Raw genomic sequence first — 16,502 nt, forward strand, 5'->3', positions numbered from 1 at the left:
ACAGGTGGGTGCGGATATAACCCCAGCGGGAGCTGGCGGGAGCGGGACATAAAAAACAGTCCCGCGCAGACCTCTACAATGAGGATGTCATCAGGAGGCTTCTGTCTGAGATAGCAGAGGATGACAGTGCTCCATTTGACATTAACACAGAGGCATGTGGTCTTTTGACCCAGCTTAACAGACAGAACTTCTTTGACACTGGCAAATTTCTTCTGCATGTGCTTGGTGCACTGAAGCCAGCCAATTCAATTCTGCAGTCACAAACAGTGGATTCGTGCACTGCAGGAGAAGTGGTGACAGCTTCCCTGGTCACACTGAAGGAGATGCGATGCGACTCATTCTGGGAGGAGCATTTCTATCAGTGTGGAAGTAGGCCTACCAACCCACCTAAAAGGAGACGGATAGTTAATTCACAACTTGTCAGTTGTGTTATCTTGTCTACAATAGGGCATGATCATGACTCTGATGACCAAACTGCTCCTAATCAGACTTTTAAAAGGGCTATGTTCAACATCCTTGATAGGGCTATTGTGGAGATGGAGACAAGATTCTCTCAAAGAAATGTTGATTTAATGAGGGCAACATCATTTCTCCTACCAAAATCAGCGTCTTTCCTTGGCCCTTCTCTCCTGAAGCCACTTCAAGTGCTTACAGACACAGAGCAAAATAGTATGACCTTGCAAAATGAAATTGCTGTGGCAAAAGCAATGTTGCTCAATAAACTGTCCACTGATGCTAACCTCTCTGAAGTATGCAAGTGCATTCAGCAGTACAAAGAGGCCTTCCCCATTTTGCATAAGCTGTATGTCACAGCACTCATCATTGGTGTGTCCTCAGTTGCATGTGAAAGTTATTTTTCTACCTTGAGCCGCATTCTCACCCCTCTCCGAAGATCAATGCTGCATTCAAGGAAAGAGAGATTTGGTCATTTTGGCACACGAAAAAAAAAATCACAAAAGGTCTGGACATGAATCAATTTGTTTCTGAATTTGCCAAGACTAGCCGCAGACTGGTCCTGTAGATAGGATACACTGGGTGCATCAGGGACCTGATGAAATCCATGAATAAGTACTACAATAGTTCACAAAAAGGGTAAAATAATAATAATAATATCTGCCTATGGCAAGCACCACTAGTAATAAATAATAATAATAAAAAAATGGCAACACTTTATTTTGATAGTCCATCTGTTGACACTCTACTAGTTATCAGTACTCATATAGTAGCATGTTAACATTGCATCAGTTGACATTCAACAACATTGTTTCAACAGACAAGTAACATACATTCAACTAACTGCCTGTAGATTATAAGGCACATTTTAATTAATAATCTATAGATTTTACAAAAATTGCATGCTTACTGTCAGTATTTATTTCGAAACAGGTTGTTAACTAGTAGTCAGCTGACTTTCTGTAGATTGTTACCATCCTCTAAGTTGTCTACCAACTTCTCAAAATCAATCTGTCAGTTGAAAGTCTACAGTCATGTCAATGTATGATCAAGAGCATATTATATCATCCTTACTTAAGGTTCTCAAATGCATGAAATTAATAATTATTTAACCATTTCATTTTTATCAGGATCACTAGTTTATTATCTGTTGATAGTCAACTAAACATTGGTTGTGCATCTGTTGCTTGTCAACTAGTCTAAAGTTTACATTCAGAAGATCATTAGTAGACATTCTTTAAGCATTTGTAGATATATTTTAGGACTATCCAATTAAAGTGAAAAACAGTTGATAACAGTTGAAATTCTATAAGCTATCAAAAGAAAACATACAGCCATTCATTAATTATATGCAAGATATTTACCGTTTAAAATGAGACGTTAATACCAGACTATGAACTACAATAGAACCAACACTACAGACAGGATATTAGAGAAAGTTGTTTTATTAACAATATATTTATACAAACCCATTGTTCACTAACAGTCTAATTATGTTGTATCAAACTTAACTTTAATTAACATTACATAAAACAAAAACAAAACAACAAAATAAAATAAACATGCTGCACTGGCAGCACTACAAATAATCAAACAAGTCTCTACCATGTCATCGTAGGGGCAAAGCAACTTGAACTTTAAATTATGACAAATAAAACATATCTACTCAAACTTAGCTAACATCCTGTTTCCTACGTTCAGTCTTTCTTTGCAGAAAAGGGGATGAGTTGTTTGTTATTTTTTTATACTTTCAAGTCATCAGTGCTAGTATCAGTGCTGGAGTCCCGCATCATGGCCTGTGGCTCCTCATCTCCAGTGGCCATTATCTCCATATTCCCATCTGTCAAATGATAAAACAAACACAAATAATGTTTAGAGCGTAACTTCACCCTCAGCTCTGCACTTTTATCCACTGCATAACTTTATAGAATGTTTAATTTTGTTAATTAATAATTATTAATGTGGTGAAGATTACATAGACACTTTTATCCAAACCCACTTACAACCACAGAATAACATTCAAATACTGTTCTCATACTGTTCAAATGAGCATATCAAAATTTTTACCTTGGGTCACATTCACAAAGAATCTTATAAGAGGCTACAAGTAGCTCCTAACTGGCGAATTTAAGAGAAACTCCTAAAAATAATGGGTGTGCACACATAACTTTAGACTCCTAATGTGTTTTACTAAGAGTAATTCACAAAGCATTTTAGCCCTTAAAGTAGCACCTACATCTGAATATGATATATGAATCTGTCAATAAGAATAATAATAATATCATCTTCATCATATTATTAATGTTGACCTGGTTTAACTAACTTTTATGTGATAGACCTATAGTCTAATAGGGGCTTCTCTGGGTTCCTGGCTTAGAAAAAGATATGCACTAAAACAGATTATGTGTAGTATAGCTTAATTTAGCACCGATTTTTTCAGTTGTTTATGTTGCCCCCCCAAACATGACATCCTGGTAACCCCTCTGGCTGTATTTAGTATTGTTTATTTATTAAGTTGGTTATTTCATCATGCTCCTCCCGAACTTTCTTAATAAAACATAATTTGACATTGATTTCGGCAAAAAAATACAAGGGGCAATATAATACAAGAGACAATACAAGCATTGGAGATGTAGCAGAAATTTTAAGGAATAAATATTTAAAAGTTAAGATTCACACAAAAGTCAATAGTCTTGGCTGGGATGCTGCTGCGGTAGACCGCTGCCAGAGCACCACCCCTAGATGTCAAACAAGGATTGGCCAGGTTGCTGTATCCAGAGGGAGGGTTTAGGTGGAAATAATCGTAAGGAGTGAGGAAGTCAAGTTTTTTTCTGAGTTAGTAAAAGTTCCAGCGAGAAGCGGCAGCAAGGTGCACACAGTGTACTCTCACCAGAGACAGAAACAACACAGAGATGTCTTTATAGACAAAAATATCTCTAAATTCTTAGACTTTTTATGACATTTTAGTTTACTTCTCGTAAGATTGAGACCATTGTAACAGTCACACTCAGACATTTCAAATGATACCAAACATGACTGTGAATATCACTTGCATTCATGCAGAATATTATATTTTGCTATTGACCGTTCTGAGTGAGCCGAGTGAAAGGGAGGAAGTGAGGGAAATGGTTTTTCACATCTTCTCACAGTGACATGTGAAAACAGATGCTGCCACTATGTTAATACGCTGTGTATGTATTGTTCATATCGCAGAAGACAAAAGTGTCTGCGGTTATTTTTACAACAGTTTCCTGAGAACTAATCTTTCTGAATAACAAGCCAGATCTGAGTGAGTGTGGATGTTGATATCTGACAGCCATTCTTCTGATTATCATATCTCTTCACGAAAGAAAGCAGGATGCAGGTTTAGACTTCTTTTACCGAAGTGAAAGCAATTTCAGAGCTGCTGTTTAATGGTTTTAGAGGAGGAAATAGAAAGATCTGCAAATGTGAGTGATTCATCTTTCTTTAAGTCCTTTCATGTTTGAGTGCCATCTTATGTGTTATTTGTCACTTTGTGTTTCTGAGACTTTAATGCTGTGCATTTTGCTGATTTTATTTAAAGCTCTTTATGCCATGATCAAACAAACAGGTGTTTCTTTGTCAGTGAAACATAGAAAGCTGCACATTTTGATATAGTTGTCACAGAAAATGTTTGTTTACTCATTTTAATATGTTTTTAGTGGGTCTGTGTTTGCATTTCTTTTCATTTGCTCTTAACTCTGCAGACAGTTTTGATGAATTACTGTGTCTATATAATGAGCTCTATAACATACACATTTAATACAATGAGCAACTTTTTAGACTTCAATAAAACTGTTATATAGAATTATACGAGTATAAACATCTTTAAATATTGAAAACTTCCATTGTAAAAATAAAGTGCCCATAAATGCATATAGTTTGTTTGCTTTTGAATGTAGATTTGTGAAGTGAGAAACTGGAAAAGTAGGACCCTAAGAGCTTTATATCATATCAAATTTATAATGAATTCACACATAATCTGCATGTGCTGAAAATGTCCAATTTTAAACTACTACACCAAATCACTTACTTTACCCTGTAAATAAAGTAAATAGAAATACCAGCAGTAAGAACATATTCATGGATTACTTATTCTTTCCATTTCACTATGTTCACTATATTGAGCAGCTGTGCATTTAAACTGCAGTACAGCTACATGTGAGTAAAGTACACTAGTGTACAGCTGTAGGTCAATGCAGTAGAATTATCTTAGATTTCACAAAGAGAAAAACAAGAAAGGAAATGCCTCCTTTCAGCTCAGACTCCAGCTGCACAAACTATCACAGACTCCTAGAAATGATCTCAAACACAAGAACATAAAGCAGAGCTTCACTTTTTGCCCTCATAATCAACCAGTGGCATCAACTGCAAGTAACTTAAGAAAAAAAAAAAATCTGTGATATGGTAATTTTGGTTTCTTGTTATTTTGTGTATGTGGAAATATAATTGGAAACTGAACTAAAACCTCTTTTTCTTGTGAATTTATTTTGGGCTTGTATTCACACTTGAGGTCTTAGCACTTGTCTACTTAATGTCAGTCCGTGTCTCATTATTGTTTTATAGGGTGCGTTTCAGTTCATTTTTTTATGCCCTTTACTCGCAAACTTCCCTCCATCTCGTTTACTTGGATGTACGTCGTTAGCCCAATTCAGACAGTAATTGTTTCTCAGGTGGACATCTGTAAAAATAAATGTACATATCACCTCAGTGATAAAACTCATGGATTCGGATGGTGATCTATTCACAGAGGAGGAGCGAGTTTTGTGATCCTATGCACCCGTGAATGTGCTGTTCACGTGACCAGCCACATGATTGTCTTCTGTAAATAAGATGAATTTTATTTACAAAATGTATTCTTATTATTGCGTAAAATGTATTTAAAAATACTTATTGTATATAAATGTAAAATGTATTCTTATTATTCCAAGCATATTTTGTAAATATATATATATATATATATATATATATATATATATATATATATATATATATATATATATATTATTATTCTTTTTTAATTATTTAAATCTCCTGTAAAGAAAAAAAAAAGTAGGTAATTCGGCCGGGGATTTTTACGGGGATGGTGAGAGAAAAACACAGACATCCTGGATTCAGACGGCATTAAAATCACCAACTACCCCCTGTAAATGGTGAAAAACACTTACGTCCCCCTGAGAAACAATTAACGTCCGAATAGGGCCATAATCTTCCCATTGTGACCGAGTTTCTGTCTCACCTTTGATTTCGTCATTTGATTCACCTGTGTCTCATTAATTATCCACACACGCCTCCCTATTTAAAGGGTTAGTTCACCCAAAAATGAAAATTCTGTCATTAATTATTCACCCTTATGTTGTTCCAAACACATAACACCTTCGTTCATCTTCGGAACACAAATTAAGATATTTTGATGGAATCTGAGACCTCTTTGATCCTCTTTAGACAGCAATGCAACTGCAATGTTCCCAGGTCCAGAAACATAGCAAGGACATCAGTAAAATAGTCCATGTGACATAGTGGTTCAACTGTAATTTTACGAAGCAACGAGAATACTTTTTGTGCACAAAGAAAACAAAAATAACAATAACATGACTTATTCTACAATTCTTCTTCCTGAATTTCCGTCTTCCACCATTTTGGAGAGTACCCCAGAACATAATCAACGTAATCAGCGTTGTTTACATTTAGTAGAAAGTGTGCACATGCTGAATGTAAACAACGCTGATTAGGTTCTGGGGTACTCTGCAAAATGGAAAAAATATCTTAATTTGTGTTCCGAAGATGAACGAAGGTCTTACAGTTTTGGAATGACATGAGGTTGAGTAATTAATAAAATAATTTAGATTTTTTTGGGTGAACTAACTAACTAAGTTCTAGTCTTCCCTAAGTTCTAGTCTGTTCCCTTGTCTGGCATTGTGTACGTCTACTGTCTACATGTCTCACCTGCCTACCTATTTGTGGATGTATCTTTATGTGGATTATTAAAGACTATTTGCCTTCATCCTCTTCGTGCATGATTGCTCTTCACCGTAGCATGACACGTGCATGATGTATTGTCTGTACTTGGTCCAAGTGTTCAAATGGGAGTGAAAATCACAAGTATATGCAAAACTTTATTACCCAATGGGACACACTTATAATGTTGTAAAAATGTAAGTGTTTATTTAGATTTGCATTTAAAATCTTCTAAATGTCTTTTCAGTAGTCTCTGTTGGTGTGTAAGAGTATAAATAAATTATTTTGGTATGTAACCAGTGGCATTTAGAGCTTTTAGAATTTATTTAAACTTTGACAGGCTTACTTCCCCCTCTGCTGTCTTAAAAGCTGTTTTTATGCATGTTGAGTGTTTTTTTTTTTTTTTTTTTTGCATTTACACCATTTTTTGCACCAGTGTCACCTCAACAAAATATAGTCACATGCAGGAAAAAAGGAAGCAAAATGTAACCATTCTGCAGCTCCATTTTGTGACCATTTTTCATGTCAGCATGACAAGATTTTGTTGTGTCACCATTTCCGAGGACAATTTAATAGTGAAAGTAAGATTTATAAGGGTTTACAACTAACATTCTCAAAATAATCAAAGATCAGCAAATCTTCTTTTGCAAGCCTTCTTGGCACACTTTTAAGCAAGGAAGTCTTACAATTTTTCAAGCAAGCTGGATTTAAATGCACCCTTCAGGTTTTCATATTATGTACTGCATGATGCTGTGAAAAGATGACTTCTATGAGAAACCATGCTGAATAAGCATACTGAATGAGCTTATTCAGTTAACAGGGTTCCCACTCTTTTTCAGATATAATTTTTAGCCGAAAATGTGGTCCATGGTGATTTATAAAATGTAAGTCAGTGACTGTCCGTGGCTGCTGAAAATGTAATAATGTGAACTAGGCACTTGAATTAATGGATGAAATTAACATTTTATGGTTTATCATGGTTTATGTGAAAAGGCGAGCTGATGAAGACAAGTTTATTCACTTTATATGCTTTAGACATGTAAAACATCCATGTTTCATAACATTATTAGGAGCTTTAACAATGTAATTGTGTATGTGTTATTTCATGGTGTGATTGCATAAACAAATTAGTGAATTGAACCAGTTTATTGAAATGAACTGTCAGAAAGGACCAGTTCCCATGAAAGAAATTAATTCCCCCATTTGCCTGAGGCTCTGGACTATAGGTAATAATGTTAAAATTCTTGCACAGACTGATTGTTTCACTTCATAAGACCTCAAGATATCATCAGGAGCCATGGATTGGGAATTATTTTTGTGTTCCCTGACATGCTTTTTTTGTATCTGTTGATTTCATCTTATGTGTTGACTATTTGGTTTTATTTGAAAAAAGATACATGCCGAATGAACTCCAATGTGAACCTCTGGTTTCAACAGCTCTGAAAAGTAATAAATATGTGGTATGATATGTGGCCTGCCAATGTTAACTTTATTATTAGAAAAACACATTTACTCTATTTGCCTCTGCAACACATCCGTTACTCATTTTTCTTGTGTGTTAATGTTAATATTTATGACTGTTAAAGGGGTGATTGATTGTAAATTCAATTTTTTTAAAATCTATGTTGGTGGTCACAGTTCAATTCAATTCAATTCAAGTATATTTGTATAGGGCTTTTTACGATACAAATCATTGCAAAGCAACTTTACAGAAAATTAAGTTTCTACAATATTTAGTAGTAGCTTATCAGTGGTGACTGTCAGTTTATGTGTATACGGCAGAAATCTTCGGAAAAATCAATAAAAGACATAAACAAACAGACGATTAACACTATTAACAGCAATTATGCAATCAAACTTAGAGCAAAATGTGGTAGTTCTGTATGTTGTCTCTGGGTTAGCATCATCTGAGGTCCTCTGAGGGGCTGGCATCATCTCTTCTCAGGTGTTCTGGATCCAGACTGAAGCAGAGAAACAAATAGAGACATAATTAGCGTAGCTGCTGTTCCAGCCAAGTAAAATGAATTAGTTTAACCCAAGCTAAAGAATAATAATGCGCATTTGATCAGATACAACTGCAGTCCAAAACTATGAGATGCATTATTTGAATGCATGGCCAAAGAGGTGTGTTTTTAATCTAGATTTAAACAGAGAAAGTGTGTCTGAACCCCGAACATTATCAGGACGGCTATTCCAGAGTTTGGGAGCCAAATGCGAAAAAGCTCTACCTCCTTTAGTGGACTTTGCTATCCTAGGTACTATCAAAAGTCCAGCGTTTTGTGACCTTAGGGAGCGTGATGGATTGTAGCGTGGTAGAAGACTAGTTAGGTACGCAGGAGCTAAGCCATTAAGGGCCTTATAAGTAAGCAATAATATTTTTGATACGGAACTTAATAGGTAGCCAGTGCAGAGACTGTAAAATTAGGGTAATATGATCATATTTTCTTGACCTGGTAAGGACTCTAGCCGCTGCATTTTGGACTACCTGTAGCTTGTTTATTGAGGATGCAGGACAACCACCTAGCAGTGCATTACAATAGTCCAGTCTAGAGGTCATGAATGCATGAACTAGCTTTTCTGCATCAGAAACAGGTAACATGTTTCGTAGCTTGGCAATGTTTCTAAGATGGAAGAATGCTGTTTTTGCAACATGGGAAACATGATTTTCAAAAGACAAGTTACTGTCTAATATAACACCCAGATTTTTTGACAGTAGAGGAAGTAACAGTACATCTGTCTAATTGCAAATTGTAATCTACGAGATTCTGTGTAATGTTTTCTGGTCCAATAAGTAATATCTCTGTCTTATCTGAATTTAATAGGAGAAAATTATTGGTCATCCAATCTTTTATATTTTTTAACACACTCTGTTAGCTTAGATAATTTTGAAGTTTCACCTGGTCTTGTTGAGATGTATAGTTGAGTATCATCAGCATAACAGTGGAAACTAATCCCGTATTTTCTAATGATATTACCAAGGGGCAACATGTATATTGAAAATAGCAGAGGACCTAGGACAGATCCTTGTGGCACTCCATATTTTACTGGTGATAAATGAGATGACTCCCCATTTAGATAAACAAAGTGGTAGCGATCGGACAGGTAGGATCTAAACCATCTTAAAGCCTGCCCTTGGATACCTGTATAGTTTTGTAACCTATCTATGAGTATGTCGTGATCTATGGTGTCGAACGCGGCACTAAGATCAAGTAAAACTAGCAATGAGATGCAGCCTTGGTCTGATGCAAGAAGCAAGTCATTTGTAATTTTAACAAGTGCAGTTTCTGTGCTATGATGGGGCCTGAAACCCGACTGAAATTCTTCATAGAGATCATTTTTTTGCAGGTAGGAGCACAATTGAGCAGACATAACTTTTTCTAAAATTTTTGACATTAACGGAAGATTTGAAATGGGTCTGTAATTTGCCAGTTCACTAGGATCTAGTTGTGGTTTCTTAATAAGAGGCTTAATAACCGCCAGCTTGAATGGTTTTGGGACGTGACCTAAAGATAACGACGAGTTAATAATATTGAGAAGCGGTTTTTTTCTGCTACAGGTAACAACTCTTTCAGTAATTTAGTGGGTACAGGATCTAATAAACATGTTGTTGGTTTAGATGCAGTGATAAGTTTATTTAGCTCTTCCTGTCCTATAGTTGTAAAGCACTGCAGTTTATCTTTGGGTGCGATGGACAAAACTAAAGTATTAGACGCTGTAGAATCTACATTTGTTATTGTATTTCTGATGTTATCTATTTTATCAGTGAAGAAATTCATAAAGTCATTACTATTTAACTGTGAGGGAATATTTAGATCGGGTGTCGTCTGGTTATTTGTTAATCTAGCCACTGTGCTAAATAAAAACCTTGGATAGTTTTGGTTATTTTCTATGAGTTTGTGGATATGCTCGGCCCTGGCAGTTTTTAGAGCCTGTCTATACCTGGACATACTGTTTTTCCTGAAATACATGTTTATAACAGTAGTTTGGTGGAGTAGACTCATTTAGACCAATATAATCATTTGGTTTTAGCCACGTTTCAGTCAAGCAGAGTACATCAAAACTACTATCTGTGATCATTTCATTTACAATAACTGCTTTGGGTGTGAGTGATCTAATGTTTATGAGCCCAAACTTTAAAAATTGTTTTTGTTCATTTATTTTACGTTTTTCTGGTTTAATCACGATAAGATTTTTTCTAGATCCTACATTAAATTTATATTTTGATCTCACTATTCGGGGAACAGACACAGTATTAATAGATTGGACAGCGCAAGTACTTCTAACATTTAAGCGGGTAGAACAAAAGCCATCATAGCAGTTATTTGAGAATTGGCTTACTAGTCAAATGGAGCGTAGAGTCCTGGAGATGTTGTCCGAGAGGAGTTCTGCTCCGACTCTGCTGGGGTGCAAGCCATCAGTGCGAAAAAGCCTAGGACGCTCCCAGAAAAGATTCCAATTATTAACAAAGAGCAGTTTCTGTTCTTTACACCATGACAATAACCATTCATTTAGAGCAAAAAGTTGATACGTGGGCAGTGGACCTGACACTATGATCGTCGGGCGTCGTGCTGCGAACCGTCTCGATCAGGCTCCTGAAGTCCCTCTTCAGTGTCTCCGTCTGCCGCTGCGTGGTGTTGTTAACCCTGGCGTGAAGCACGATCGCTCTGGGGCTCTCGTCAGCCTTCAGGATCGTGGGTATTTGGGCAGAAACATCGAGAACACGAGCACCAGGGAAACAGTGAGTGTGCACTTTACCTTCGGCTAACGTAGCACGGACGTGTCAGACAATGGAGTCTCCGACGATCACAGCGTCGCGTTCCGTCTCGCGGAGGGGAGAGAAGCGGTTCCGTGTGGAGAGTCGTCGCCCGGGGCCTGGCTCGTGTCCTCCGCTGCGGATGCACCCAGGGTCCGTGGTGTCCCGGCGCCGGAGTGAAGGACATCTGGGCAGATCGCGTCCTGGGTGCACCGGGCCTGTGCAGAGAAACACACGGGGTGGAGGTGGTGAGACTGTTAGCAGCGCGCTGTATACTTACCCTGGACTTGTGAGCGTCAGCCCGGGAGGTTTCCAGCGCGGCTCTCCGCTCTCTCAGCTGGGACTGCCTCTGCTCCAGGACCCGAATCTGCTTCTCCACGGCCTCCAGCTCGAGCTGCACCGAATGCAGCTCAAACGTTTCGTCACCTGCACTCAAAGGTAGACAAACATCCGCCATTAAAGCAAGTAACAGTGAGTAAAGCAATTGTAATGTGTGTGAATAGAGTATTAGCGATGCACGCGGGTTTAGCGAAACCCACGCTGGTGATGTTAATGGCTATAAGCTACTAGCGGACTCGGGAAATCAAAATAAAACTAGTGATAACAAGGCGCTCTGATTGTTTTTGTTGTAGAATACGATAGAGGATATATTCACACATTATAGAAACGAAAATGATGGTGTATAAAATAGATTTAATAGAATAGAACAAACAGGAAGTGACGTTGTGTGGTGTCATGTTTATGATTGTTAGCAGGGCCGGACTTGGCCATCGGGAACACTGGGAGAATTCTCGGTGGCCTGGCGGCTGTTTTTTTTTTTTTTCCTTTTTAGTTAGGCTATTATTATTATTATTCATATTTTATATCTACTGTATTTTTGTCTTTATTAACGTAGTTTAGTATTAAGCTGTATCTGTTAAGCTATAGCACCCCATTATTATCATCATTCAGTATACTGTGCTGAAGGACATCAATATCGATTGTAAAGTTTCATTAAGAAATTTAGCAGAAACAGATATTCACATGGATTTATTGAATATGTAGGGAGGGAGCTTGAGCAGACAGCCATACAAAAATAATATGAGTCACAGCCTAATAATTCAATAGTGTGTTAATTATTAGAATTTTTCAACAAATATATACTAATTTTGACATTTAGGCACTTTAGAAAATGTGTTTTTATACACTACCAGTCAAAAGGTTTTGATCAGTAAGATTTTTATCTCTGAATGGTCACCAAGCCTGCATTTATTTGATCCAAAATACAGCAAAAACAGTAATATTGTGAAATATTTTTAGTATTTAAAAAAACTGATTTCTATTTGAATATATTTTAAAATGTAATTTATTCCTGTGATTTTAAAGTTGAATTTGCAGCATCACTCCAGTTACATGATCTTTCAGAAATCATTCTATTATGCTGATTTGCGGCTCAAAAACATTAATTATGTTGAAAACAGAGAAGTTTTTATTTTATTTTATTTTTTTCAGGGTTCCCAGCATTAAGATATATGCTGATCTTTGGATCTTTCTATTCATCAGAGAATCCTGATGTACTCAACTGTTTTAAATATTGATAATAATAAATAATAATAATAATAGTGCTGTCAAATGATTAAAAAAATAAAAGATTTGTTTACATAATATATATGCGTGTACGGTGTATATTTATTATGTAGCCTATATATAAATACACACACATTGTCACGGTTCGACAGAGGTGAAGACTCAAATGCAGGCAGATGGGGTCTCTTTATTTATAAATCACAAAAACACAACTAAAACCACCCCAAAGGGGAAAAACCCAGAGTAACATAAATGCTAAAAATGGGACATAAACTGGAGACAGCGCAGACAGAAATCACAGGCAAGAACAGGTACATACGTGAGACAAATGAGCCCAGAACAGTAAACACAGAGAGCTTAAAAGGACAAAACAATCAGGTAACCAGCTGGGGCAAATGAATCAATCAACAGGTAATGAGAGAACGGGTGAGTGGAGTCTGAGGAATGGAGTCCGGGAGTAAGGGAGATGGCGACCTCTGGTGGTGAGAGGGAGAAACACAGGGCCCGCACACCTGACACAAATACAGTGTATATTTTGAAAATATTTACATGTATTTATTTTCATATAATTTATATAATCACAATTAATCGCTTGACAGCACTAGATAATATTAAAAATGTTTCTTGAACAGCAAATCAGCATATTAAAATGATTTCTGAAGGATCATGTGACACTGAAGACTGGAGTAATGATGCGGAAAATTCAGAGGAATACATTTCATTTTAAAATATATTCAAATCGAAAGCAGTTATTTTAAATAGTAAAAATAATAGAGAATTTGACTTTTTGCTGTACTTTGGATCAAATAAATGCAGGCATGGTGAGCAGAAGAGACTTCTTATAAAAAATCTTCCTTTTCAAAAACTTTTTTTCTGTGTGGCCTGGATGAATGTGAAATTTCCCGGTCTGAAATTGCGTTCCAGTCCAGCCATGATTCTACAGTAAGTACTCATTTGAACTACATATATGTATACAACTATGTAAACTACATTATTTCTATAATTATAACCAACAAATTTAAAGGTAGTAGATTTCTTGTTTTGAATCATATTTAATTTTATGCTTTATGGCACTGTACTTCATTCCTTCATGAACTGTTCATTCAGTAGTTCCTTAGCTAGTATTATCTTGTTTAGCAAAATTGCACATTAAAGGCACACTATTTTCAAGCGCTGACCACAGAATCAATACTCATGTGAATGTGCAGAAAGCTTTATTTAGCTAAATCACAAATACACATTAACTAGTCTAAACGAACACATGTACACAATCATGCAGACATATGTACATATATACATGCATACCTTTTGGGAAGTGAATAAATGACAGAAACAGAAACCAAGGGAAAGATGCTATAGAAAAGGATTTCAGTTAACCAACTGAACAGTAGCCCCTCACTGCAGAACACAAGATCCAGGTGGTGGTGATGTGTGGGTTTAGGGATCAGGGGGTGGAGACGGGTAGGTTTAGGTATATGTAAGTTGGGAGGAGTTAGATCTGAATCCAAACACGCCCCCTGGATCTTGTGTTCTGCAGTGAGGACCATCTCCAACTGAACACAACCATCAGCACCTTTGTAATAAGGGATTATACTATATACTTGGAACAGCTTATACTAAACCTCCGTTTAGTTTAGTTAAATGTACAATACTTGCTTAAGTCTTAGCTGTTGAACCAGCGTCTGGATGCAGTCTCTAGTGAATTTTTAATAGTTTTGACAGTTCATTGGTGGTGTAGTTGTGATCAGGTTGTTCCAGGTTAAGTGAAGAATGATGAACTTGAGTTCATGATGACTCAGTTGTTGTTGCGAGAGTCCTTTCTCCTAGGTGGAAAGTTTCAACATAAGTTGTCTCCGCTTCTTTCTCACTATTTTTGGATAATCAGAATGGGCCAGCAGTTTTGTGTCTTTTTATTCTCTGATTAATATAACAAGCATACTTGAGGATCATTTTGACATGAAACATGATAACAATAAGTTTACATTATCTAATAATTCTAACATAAGGCATGCATAAACTGTATATAAGATAATATGCAAAAACAGTAATAATACACACAATGCCCTTGGAATATGCATGTTCCTTCATAGAAAGGTTTGTCTATGAATTAATGGAGATAAGTTCTTTTTATCTGCATTATGCGCTGTTTCACTACTGAATGAAGTGAGAGGGACACTCCGTTTTACCTTTGGTTGTAAAACAGTCTTATCTTGATTCATCTTTGTTGCCATGGTGTACCAGAGGTGTTGGCTGCATTTCCCAAAAACATCGTAATTTCTAGATAGATCGTAGAACCATTGCAGCCAATGGTCTCTACTACCATCTTAGCTCTCAATGCTTTTAATAAGGCAGCCCTGTTCTGCATCTGGGTTTCAGTTGCGGCTTGGGGGTTCTTCACAGACACCTTGAAAACTAGTTTTGCTGTTAGGTGAGGGGGTTTGTTGGATTATTCATTGAATATAATTAATAATTGTGTGTCTTATTGCTCTAGTCACTACCTTCAGGAACATACAAGCCACAGCCCATCTCACCACCAGCTTTCTCTGTCTTTCCTACACAAACTCTTTAAGATTAGATTGAAAGACTAAAGCCTGCTAGAACCATATGACTTGAAGTCAAAAGTCAATCTGAGATTATTGTGACACTGTGGTGAAAAGTATCTTAAAAACCAGTGGTGGAGGTAATGAATTACAACTACTCACGTTACTGTAATTAAGTAGTTTTTTTCGGGTACTTGTACTTTTTTGAGTATATTTTTAAAGGTGTACTTTTACTTGTACTTAAAGTACTAATTAAGCAAAATAATCTACTTTGTTACTTTTAAATCACAGTATGTTACTGAGTACGCCCACAATTTGAATTGATATTCAAACTTTCATGTAATCGCAGAAAACTGGACGCGATCTCTCAAATAGGCCTAACTTATACAAATGAACTGCTTGTGCACAGACTGTGTGCAGTAGCGATCTCTCCTTGCTTTTAAAGTAGAAATTATTTCTCTTTGCTCCTGGATTAAATTTTATCAAAAGTTATCAAACATTCAGAATAGATCCACACCTGACTGATGAATATCCTTCTAGAAATGTTATTGGTTGTAAGTGAAATGCACCAGAAAGTCTTTAAACAAAGATGGGTCTTTAATTTCTTTACCATGTAAATTTGTGCTAGAAATGTTTTGGAATAGGATATTTTTTCTGATTTGTACATATAAATATCCTAATCTGCCTAACTGCATCACTACATTGTACAGTCATTACAGGTCAAAGCCATCTGATGTTCCATTTATCTACAAAAAAAGGTCTAACATACTGTATATGGCTCTTAAATCACTGCTTATAAAAATTCAGTGTTGTCATATTTTGAATACCTCAACTGAACTGAGGTCATTTATTTTATCATTTTATTACTGACTGTGTAGGCCTACTTGTCTTTTTTTTTTTTTTTTTTTTTTGTAAATTCAATTCAGTTTGAAATCAAGCTTCCTTGTGCTGTAAGTTACCCATATTTACCCATATTAAAGACACAAATACACAGAATGAGCAAATGTTTAAGATCGAGATTTTTGTAATGGTGATTGATCAAAAAAATAAAAGCCTATAAAATAATGTAAATAAAAGCCTATATAAAATCTGTTCATCATATATCATAAATGTTCATCTTTTTAGAAGACTTGGATTAAACCAATTTCAAATCTTGAAATAATAAGTGCCTTGAAAAAATGGATGGACAAAAAATACTAAAATGTCTATAT

The 16,502-nt window shown here is 36.2% G+C and overlaps 1 protein-coding gene across 1 annotated transcript in view; it reads left to right on the plus strand.

Moving 5' to 3' along the window:
- The first annotated feature begins 3,303 nt into the window (after positions 1 to 3,303).
- Positions 3,304 to 16,502, plus strand: part of LOC122137152 (NACHT, LRR and PYD domains-containing protein 12-like) — a 53,590-nt gene continuing 40,391 nt past the window's right edge. The window contains exon 1 of the mRNA XM_042722821.1: positions 3,304 to 3,902. The gene's annotated coding sequence lies outside the window, so the exon portion shown is untranslated. The remainder of the gene's footprint in view (positions 3,903 to 16,502) is intronic.

This window comes from Cyprinus carpio, chromosome B4, assembly GCF_018340385.1.
Source record: "Cyprinus carpio isolate SPL01 chromosome B4, ASM1834038v1, whole genome shotgun sequence".
Classification (NCBI taxonomy): Eukaryota; Metazoa; Chordata; class Actinopteri; order Cypriniformes; family Cyprinidae; genus Cyprinus; species Cyprinus carpio.